Source organism: Micromys minutus (assembly GCF_963924665.1).
Source record: "Micromys minutus genome assembly, chromosome: 2".
NCBI classification, from domain to species: Eukaryota; Metazoa; Chordata; class Mammalia; order Rodentia; family Muridae; genus Micromys; species Micromys minutus.
The window spans coordinates 7,795,869-7,806,721 of NC_137971.1; the positions used below are offsets into that span (position 1 = coordinate 7,795,869).

General features: G+C 44.2%; 1 pseudogene across 1 annotated transcript; it reads right to left on the minus strand.

The window, feature by feature from the left end:
* Positions 1-8,105: 8,105 nt before the first annotated feature.
* LOC308418245 (prohibitin 1-like) lies at positions 8,106-9,017 on the minus strand (annotated as a pseudogene). The gene is made up of 2 exons: positions 8,602-9,017; positions 8,106-8,150 (listed from the first exon to the last, which is right to left on the minus strand). The product of its transcript is annotated as a prohibitin 1-like (transcript).
* Between the last annotated feature and the right edge of the window lie 1,836 nt (positions 9,018-10,853).

The following is a 10,853-nucleotide window of genomic DNA, read 5'->3' on the forward strand; positions in this document are numbered from 1 at the left end:
GAAACCTAGGTTCCATACATGAAAGAGAACATACAATATTTGTCACCCCCCCATCTTCTCTTGGTCTCCTCTCTCCCTCCCTTCAGACCTTTGTCTTCTTCTACCCATGTGGTCTCCTTCCTGCCCCCTCCCCCTCAGGATGATAGTGTGATACTTATTAATCTTTTTCCCTTTTTTTGCTTCTCTCAATGCTGGGGATGGAAAGTAAGGTCTTCCCCATCCAGAGAAGCATCCTCCCATTACATCCTCAACCTTCCTTTTACTTTTTGTTTTGAGACAGGGCTTCACTATGTTTTCCAGGCTGGCCTTGGGTTCACTTTGTATCCCAGGAAAGCCTTGAACTTGTGATTGCATCCCCCTGTTTTGTTCTTTTGAATTCTTGGGATACAGGCTCAAATCACTAGCTCAGTTATCTGACTCTGGCTTTTCTCACTTAGCATGATGACTTCTGATTCCATACATTTTCCTGAAAACAAGCACATTAATTCTTCTTTGACAAATGTATTTGTGTTAGCCTGCTTGTTTATATGTGTAACATGGGTGGTGACTCTGAATCCAGATGAGGGAGTCAGAACCCCTAGAATTGGAGTTACAGGGGGTGGTGAGCTCCGCAGTGTGGATGCTAGGAGCCAAACCTGGGTCTGCTGTAAAAGCAGCAATGCTATAACCACTGAGCAATCTCTCCAGTCTCTTTATAGCAGAATAAAATTTTACTGTGCATATACACCAACCATTCCTACTCCATTCATCTGCTGACCGATAACTCGGCTGGTTCTGTATCTTGCTAGTTGCTATGAACAGTTACTACAAGAACACTGAGGTGTCTAGGCCAGTGCTGCATAGGTTGCTTTGGATACAGGCTGGGGTGGTTAACCTGGATCGCATGGTGTTCTTTCAGTTTATGGAGGATCCCGAAGGGTGATTTGCACAGAGGCTGCGCTGGTTTATACAACAGCAGCAGTGTGCAGGAATTCCTTTTCTCCCATGTTCTCACCAATGTTTGTTGCCATTTCCCCTTTGCAGTAAGTTTAAGATTCGAAGCCAAAGGAAAGCAGATGAGGCCATTTACTTGGTCATGATGGCTCTCTTCCATACACATCTACCTCAGGTTACTTATCTGCACCCCATTCTCCTCTCAGGATTGTGATTAGCTCCAACTGTGTTTTAGCAAACATTATGACAGGTGTGTCCTCAGACTTCTAAGCCAATGGTGGCTTTAAGGGGTTAACTGTTTCGAAATGCTTCAGGTAGGATCTGCCGTCTGGACACATTTAACCCCATTGCCCACAGGTCTTGGCTTGTCTGCTCTTCCTCTCCTTGTAGACAACACTGGAAGCTGTTTTCTTAGATTTTCTCCTTGAGTCAGCTGAGCTCAGATGCGTCTCCAGGCCGGTGGCTTTGTGACCTCCTTTGTGTTAGATGCCCTGGGCCCAGGAGGGCCACCCGTTCTTTCCCAGAGCCACTGTTTGTTGTCACTGGAAATTTTCCTGTGTATTCCTGTCCTTACCACGGTTAGTGCACCCAAGCCTTCATTTAAAGTAATAACTAGCCTGAGGTTTATGAAATAAAAGATTGATATCGGCTTCATGAAGCTCAGGCAAAAGCAATATCTTTGCCATATCTCACTGTGCTTTTAACTCCGGGAACCTTCATATACAGCGGCCACTAAAAATGAAATAACAGCTGTAATGATAATAATAGAAAGGGGGATCTCTTCCGAGAACCACAGCTTGAGCAAAGATGGTGTTCGTTTCTTTATTGATTTAATGGCGACTGATAATTATGGTTATCTCTTCCCTCACTTTTAGAGAATGTTTTCATGTTTGAGGGAAAGACTCACAGAGTGCAGTTTAAAGGACATAGTTTCTGTAAGCTACCAGGTTTATTTATGTACTGGAAGCCTGGACAGCCAAAATCCCCAGCCATAGATGCTTTATTCATTACGAGGAAGGAATTATTTAATTACCACAGATTGAGAGAAGGATGTCTTTCCTTGGTAGCTTGAAACATTCTGTAAAGTAAACCTGCTTTAGACCTGTTTTGTGAGCACTCATCCATCCCGCAGGCTGAGCTATTTTATTTATTTTATTTATTTTTTGCACACGGAAGGTATAAGAACTGGAAATCATTACAGGATTTGACACTAGGACCCAACATTATATGGCTCCAGACAAAAGTTACAGTCTCTCTCCCAGTCCTTAACCTGTCCTAGCAGATATCTTCGTCAAATTAGATACTTGCTATGCACTTTGCAGTTATTTTCGATTTGATTTCTACCCAGACAGGCAACATTCACCATTTAATTACAGTATTTAGTCCACTTGCCTTTAACTGGCTCGGAGTTTACTCTCTTGTTATTGGCCTCTATCAGACAATCAGTTTTTTCCCGTCTTTCCATTTTTTTATTGGATATTCTCTGAATTTACATTTCAGATGTTATGCCCTTCCCCCAATTCCATTCCCTCCTTCACCTCCCATTGCCTCCATGAAGGTGCTCCCTCTCCCAACCACCCTCTTCCACCTCAGCACATTGGCATTCCCCTGCATTGAAAAATGAGCCTTCGCTCGACCACAGGCCTCTCCTCTCATTGATTTTAGACAATGCTGTCCTCTGCTGCATATGCACCTGGGGCCATGGGTCTGTCCATGTGTGCTCACTGGTTGGTGATTTAGTCCCTGGGAGCTGTGGTAGGTTTGGTTAGTTGATCATTTTGTTCTTCCTATGGGGTTGCAGACTCTTTCAGCTCCTTCAGTCATTTCTCTAGCTCCTTCATTGGGGTCCTTATGTTCAGTCTGATGGTTAGCTGCAAGCATCCTCCTCTGTATCAGTACGGCTCTGGCAGAGCCTCTGAGGAGGCATCCATATCATGTTCCTGCCAGTAAGCATTACTTGGCATCAGCAATAGTGCTTGGGTTTAGCGACTGCATATGGGGTAGATACCTTGGTGAGGCAGTCTCTGGATGATCTTTTCTTCAATCCCTGTTCCTTTATTTGTCCCTTTATTTCCCCCCTTGAGAATTCTGTTCTACCTTCTAAGAAGGACTGAGGCATCCACCTTCTGGCCTTCCATTTCTTTGAGCCTCATAAGTATGTGAATTGTTTCTTGGGTATTCAAAATTTTTGGGTTAGTATCTGCTTATAAGTGAGTACGTACCATGAGTGCTCTTTTGTGATTGGGTTACCTCACTCAAAATGATAGCTTCTAGTTCTATACATTTACCTAGGAATTTCATAAAGTCATTGTTTCTAATAGCTGAGTAGTTCTCCATTATGTAAATGCACCACAATTTCTGTATCCATTCCTCTGTTGAAGGACATCTTGGTTCTTTCCAGCTTCTGGCTATTATAAATAAGGTTGCTATGAACGTGGTGGAACATGTTATATGTTGGAGCATCTTTTGCGTATCTGCCCAGGAGTGGAATTATCTGGGTCCTCAGGTAGTTCAATTTTCTGAGGCACTGCCAAACTGCTTTCCAGAGTGGTTGTACCAGCTTACAATCCCACCAACAGTGGAGGAGTCTTCCTCTTTCTCCACATCCTCACCAGCATCTTCTGTCACCTGAGTTTTTGATCTTAGCCATTCTGACTGGTGTGAGGTGGAATCTCAGGATGGTTTTGATTTGCATTTTCCTGATGACTAGAGATGCTGAGCATTTCTTTAGGTGCTTCTCATCCATTTGATATTCCTCAGTTGAGAATTTTTTGCTTAGCTCTGTACCCTATTTTTAAAATTGGATTATTTGATTCTCTAGAGTTCAACTTCATGAATTCTTTGTATATATTGGATACTAGCCCTCTATCAGATGTAGGATTGGTAAAGAATTTTTCCCCAATCTGTTGATTGTCGGTTTGTCCTCCTTCTTCCCATTTTTATCTTACCTTCTCCTCTTCATACCCTTCCTCTCTCCCTCCCTCCTTTCCTTTCTCTCTTATTTTTTTTCTATTGTATACAGTTAACTGAGGGAGTTTTAGTATTCTGTCTCTGACAATAGCTGTTTTAAAGCTTTAACCCCTCATCTTGTTCATTCTTTTATCTATAGTCATTTGGTGAATTCTCTTTTGGTTTCATGTCCCAGCTTCTTTTTACACAATTACTCTATCTTGATTGCTTTCTGTGTTCCTTGGTATTAATCACCCAGATTTCATTGTCTTTCTCAGTAGATCATAACAGGCCATGCTAATATTCAGTGGGTTAATCTCATACTGCATAAGGGCAGAGAAGCCCCCAGTCAAACTGCCCTTGTAAATCACCCAGGAATGCTAGAAGCTAGTTGTTCCCAAAAGGCCTCAAAGTGTAGCAAAATATTGAAGTTTCCCTAATTGTCTCATGTGACTGAGATATTTGACCAAGCGGTGGCATCTTCTGGAAGCCACACCTTGGAGGCACTAGGCTCTGGTTTGAAGTTTCAACTGTAGTTTGCCCTTTCCGGTGGTTTTTCACACTATTTGTCAAAGGAGAAAGTGTCAGAGACAAATCAAACCTCAGACTTGACTAGAGAGATGGGATCTCTGTATCAGTTACATTATACAATGCTGTCTCCTGTGGGTTTATATGGTTAAACCTATTCTTAACACAAGAAAGTCTATTTTCTTAGCTGTACAACCTTATGGCTTCTGGATAAACAGGCACTCCCTAAGTTTGCTTTGCATGCCCTGATTCCAAGAGAGTCCCATGCTACACCCTTGTTCAGTGCCAGTGAGCTGTGACCAGTGGTGGCATCACACAGGAGGACCAGGCTGCCAAGAACAAAAATAATCACGGAAGAGCAACTTATTCTTCACATGACTGGGACCCAACTGGTGGTACCGAGAGAAGAGCTTGGAAGGTTCTCATTGTACCTTGCTATGTGCATATGATATCATCCACAAAGTCTTGGGTCCTCCTCCTTCCCACAAGATTAATTTTGTGGGAAATGGACAAAAACTGTAATAACTTTTCTCTCAAAGGGCTAAAGGGAGATATATCATTAAAATTGTAAAGAAGCTACATGGAAGAAATTGAAATTTCTTCTGGGTCAGTGCTCCTCATAATCAAATATATATGTGCAAAAACTGAAATTGTATTGCCCTGTATTATCTAATTGAGTAAGAATGTGAGGCCAAGCACTGAGCATTCAGAGTGAGGCAAAGGACTGCGCCAGAAGAGGGCATCAGATCCCATTACAGATGGTTGTGAGCCACCATGTGGTTGCTGGGAATTGAACTCAGGACCTCTGGAAGAGCAGTCAGTGCTCTAACCACTGAGCCATCTCTCCAGCCCCTGATTATGTACTCTTATGCAGAAGTAAAATGCATTGCCAAAAATAGTATAGATTGTGTGTTGATTTTCTTGAGACTCTAGACATAAATGACTATCTTTCCTGTTTTAGGCACTGTTCTATTGATGTAAAGAGGCACTGTGACCATGGCAATGCTTATAAAATAAAGTACTTATTTGGGGACTTGCTTATAGATTTCCCCACATGATCATCATGGTGGGAAGCAGACATCTATGGCACTGGAGCAGTAGCTGAGAGCTTTACATTGTGATCCACAGGGAGGGAGAGAGAGAGAGAGAGAGAGAGAGAGAGAGAGAGAGAGAGAGAGAGAGAGAGAGAGAGAGAGAGAGAGAGATTTCCAAAATGATTCCTCTGAGAACCAAAGACTTAAATATATGATCCTATAGAGGCCATTCTCATCTAAACCACATTAGCCAAAACAATTTACAGATTCCATGCAAACTCAGTGAAAATCCCCATGACACCCTTCACACAAATGAGAAAAAAAAAAAAAAAGCCCTAAAATTCATATGAAGCCACAATAGCTAAATAAATCCCGAGGGAGGATGTTAGAGGGATTGCCCTATCATATTTAAAGATACATATTACAGAATTCTAGTAATAAAACCAGCATGCTACTGCCACAGAAATAAATTGTAGATCAAAGGAATAAAGTTGAAGAATCAGACCAGAGTGGACATAATCACAGCCATGTGATGTTTGCCAAGGATGCCAAGAGCACACACTGGGGAAAACAGAATCACCAGCACCGATGTTGGGAAAACTGGGTACCACAGGTAGAAGAATGAAATGAGACACATCCTCATCACCCTGCACAAATGGACTCCAAGAGGACCAAAGACACTGCAACTGCTCGGAGAAAACACAGGCTGGGGTCTACGAGAGATAGATGTAGGAAAGGACTTTCTCGATAGGATTCCATTCACTCTGGAATTAAAGCCAACAGCCAACAGATAAAACTCATAGAACTAAACAGCTTCGGTGAGGCAAAAGAAACAGGTGACTCACCGGCTTCCTTAGAATAAATTCTGTGACTAGATGCTGTTTCCCCCCAAGACTCTGAGAGTTACCAGAGTAACCAGGCTGAGACCGACTGATATGGGAGAAGGTAGAGTAGCCTGCAGCCCACTTAAGGAAGCTGATAAAAGGGTAGGGCTTGTTTGCAAAAGCCAATCTGGTCTTGCCAGTAAAGAACAGATCAGATGGAGCTGTTAATTAGCACATCGTGGCTTAACCTCAGTTCTCTTATGCTCCTCAAATTGCAACAAACATGTTCCCTTCTTTACAGATGGAGGATAGAGACCAGGATAGATAACTTGCCAAACCAAACAGGTCAGTCTATCACAGCTGCCGGGACCGTGAAGGGGCACAGACTTCACCAGAAATCATAAATGTGCATAAACTCAAAATGCACACCAAGGTAGCTGAAGCCCGGATTAAATTGGTGCATTTTTGTTTCAATAGCGTCTGATTATTCTTTTGAGGTTATTAGGATGATGGTAACTACTGCAATTTGCTATTGTGTAGAAATGGATTGTCCAGAGATGCTGCTCAAAATCAAGAATCACAGAGACGATTTGCTGCGAGCATCCATTTGGAAGGACAGGCAGCATTCCATTCCGAAAGCTCGGTGTGTTTGGGAAAGCCTAACCGATTACAACTGATTTTGTAAGGCTTTGGTTAAGTTTTCCAGATCTCACTTTGCCTTGTTTGCCTGCCTCAGTTGCTCTCCCGCCTTAATTGCTGCTGCCCATCCCCCCTTCAGACTGTAAATTGTTGAAAAACAGGTGGTTCTGCTTTCTAGGCTCAGCAAAATGATGGCGCTTAGAGAATAGTAAAGGACCTGGTGGTGACCTCACTCACATGAAATTCATATTTCTGACCTAATAATTCACAACTCGTGACGACAAGAAAATCTTATACATGTAGCCTATGTCTTTCCATCTGAGTTGTCTATCTGCTTAGGTGGAAAAACCCATCTTATTTTGAGTCCTAAAGGACAGTGGTTTCCATTTAAAAGACAGAATACAGAGAGAGGTGAACAGGAAGAGAGGGATGCTTTGAAATAAAAGTCTCTTTCAACGTTTTTCTTTTCTGTCATTTGAAAGCGTTGGTTCTTCTGTGCCCATACTTGGTGCTCAGACTGCGGATGACGGTCCTTTGTAGGAAATCTTGGTCCTTCTGTGTGGGGCCTTTTCTTCACCAGGATACCGGGAATTGTGAATGCTCAGGGGCACCAGGGGAAGGAGTTCTGTTCACGACACTGTCAAGGGGAGGATGCTCCGTAGTAAGGATACTCTGTGTGCGCTCTACCCCGCTGGTCGCCATGATACTCAGTATGAACAGACATAACCTTCATCCTGCCCTTCACACAGATGCAGTAAGAAGTTGTAAAGAAAGGCCGTGGTGTCTCAGGATACACAGACATCACCAGCTCATCCCTTCCGTGAAGGGAGTCTCAGAGCTAGATGACTTCAGCATCCAGTATCAACTTTGGAGTCAGCATCTAGCCCTGAGACTCCCCTCACTGAAAGAATGAGCTAGTGACTTTTAAACAAAGTTGAAACTGGTTCTTCCCACTCTCCGCTTGGCATATAGGCTTAAATCACCCCCCCTTTTATTTTGTAGTGATTTGATCAGAATTGTGGTCTTCAATGAGAGTTATGGGTACAGCTAAGATCTATGGAACTTTTTTTTTTTTTTTTGAAGTGATTTTACTTTTATTTCCTTTACTTTAAGCCAACCATTCAATTTCAGAGTGATTTCTGGGGTGGGGCAGAAGGAAGGTGTCATTCAGAGTGATGGAGGCGTGGCCTGGTTGGCCTCACTGGGGAAGCTGGAGGAGCAAGGACTGCCCTGCCGGACTGCCCTGCCTGACTGCCCTGCCGGACTGCCCTGCCGGACTGCCCTGCCGGACTGCCCTGCCGGACTGCCCTGCCGGACTGCCCTGCCGGACTGCCCTGCCGGCAGGTAGGTGATGTTCTGACAACTGGAGAGCTGGTATGGTCTCTGCAGCTTCCATCAGCAGCAGCTCAATCAGGCCGTCACCTGCTGTGGCCAGCGAGTTGGCGATCAGCTCGGCTGCCTTGGAGTCCCCCTTAGCAGAGATGATGGCTGCCTTCTTCTGCCACTCAGCCTTTCCCACCACAAATCTGGCTCTCCCCGCTTCCCGCTGAACCACCTGTTTTGCTTCTACGGCCTCTGTGAACTCCTTCCTGAAGGTCAGATGTGTCAGGGACGCGTCATCCAGGATGAGCCCAAATGTTGCTGTTCACGCCTTTGAGGTCATTGCTCACCTGCCTGGAGACCGGCTCTCGCTGGCTCATCAATTCTCCAGCATCGAATCCAGCCACCACCGACTTGAGGATCTCTGTGGCGATGGACGGCAGCACCCGCTCATCATAGTCCGCGCCAACGCTGGTGTAGATTCGAGGACACTGGCTGGCCACCGACCGGAAGAGGATGCGTCGTGTGATGTTGACATTCTGCAAGTCTGCTACCAGTGATGACTGGTACATCCCGTGGTCCAGAGCTGCAAAGATACTGGTTTCTGTACCTAAGGAATGAGAAAGTGAGTCCCTCCCCCTACCACAATGTCCTGTATGCCACGCAATCGGTCCAAGATGACGGCTCTGTGTCCAGCATCCACATTATATTAAGCAGAGCTCACCACGCCTCCTGCAACTGCTAAGGCCAGGCCGAACTTTCCCGTGGACTCAGACACTTTGGCAGCCATGACTTTTTGCCTCCACTCACGGCTGCTTTCTCTCTGACCTCCACATGAACCCCCCCCCCCCCATGGAACTCTTTAGTAATAAAGTATCTCTTTATTATACATACTCCTTGGCCACCCTGCTTTGTAACATCTCTGATAAATTTAAGTATAAAATGTCCAGGAAAATTCCTTTCCAGTACCATAGAATCTTTTAGTAGATGGTGGCTAAGCTATTTACCTCTTGATAAGAAGTTAGTGAAAAGAAAACCTGCAGGGAGAATATTCTGTATTCCCTTTCTGATCTTAGTAATTGGTTTTATAATTGGTAGACCTATGTTGGCAGCCATGAGCAACTCCCTGCCATTTAGAAGCAAGGCTGTGTTCTAGCAGTTTAATGAATGCTGACACATGCTAGGCTCATGTGGCAACAATTCCACATAACACCTCTGGTGACGAAGTGTGCAATTTCCTAGCTTTTCCTACACAGCTCTAACAAATTGGTGAAAGTTGCCCCCTCAAAAGATGCCAAGAAGCAGGCCTCGATGGCTGTAGCCATTGGGGAAAGAAACCAGTTATGTTGGCAAAGAAAGGACTTAGGCTTTTAAGTCAGAATACAGTCTTGCTCCCAGGGGGCAAGAGGGGAGGACTGCCCATTATCCCAAACTCACAACCATGGGACCCGAGGACCCACTGAAGGCCCAGTGCAAGGATTTCTCTCAGGTATTACTTGTGGCAGTTGCATGTTCCTAACTACAAATTGCTTCTCAGAACACAGGTTAATCAACACATTGTCCTTGAGAAAAATTTTCTCTTTCTATTTTTTATCATTTCTACCTTCCCTTTCTTCCCTTTAAACCCTCTCATAGATCTCCCCCTCACAGTCTTTCCAATCCATGGCCTCTCTTTATTATTATGTATATATATGTACACACACACACACACACACACACACTCACTCACTCACTTACACACATATATGTATGTATGTTGGCCTAAGTAGTCTCCTTGCCAATGTAACTGGTTTCTTTTCTTAATATACATGCATCTATATACATACAGCACACACACACACACACACATATATGTGTATATATGTAGTATGTATGTACATGTATATATATGTATATATTCCTATATATATATATGTATATATTCCTAAATACAACCTGCTCATTCTGTATAACATTACTGATATCTATGTTTTTAGGGCCAGTCCTTCAGTTTCAGATAAGCCCTCTGTGTGCTCTTCCCTGGAGTAGACTGCTCTCCCCCACTGTCAGAATTCTTTAGTTGTATGTAGTACTGGCTGTGGGACTGAGGTCTCATGGCCCCTCCCCCACCCACTTTGGCATGTCTACTGGTGTCTTCCTGTTCAGCTCACACTTAGGCAGTCATGTTGCTGAGACTTCATGGGTAGGACACTCAAGCTTTTGTTCTTTTATTCAGCCCAGAATCCCACCCTGTGGCTCTCGGTCACCCAAGCAGTGCTGGTTACGGGTTCCATCTTGAGGGAAATAAGTCAAAGTTGATGTTAGTGAGTTACACCTGCAACTTTTGTGCTGCCATTTTTTAAAGTGTATTTTTCAGGCAGGACAGGTTGTAGATCCAAGATTTTGTGGCTGGGCTGGTGTTTAGGTTTCTCTTTTGGCAGGGTGCAGGGTATTTTCCTGTACCAGAGGCATCGGGTCATACTGGTGAAGGCTCCGTGCAGCCACCAGCTTGGTTTCTCCACGCTCAGAGAAATGTGAGGGCACTATCAGTTTACAGAGAACATCACACTGTCCTGACAACAGCCTGGGTTGCTTGATGATTTACATTGGACCCTTTTTGCCAACAACTCAACTGAATGTAACCCAG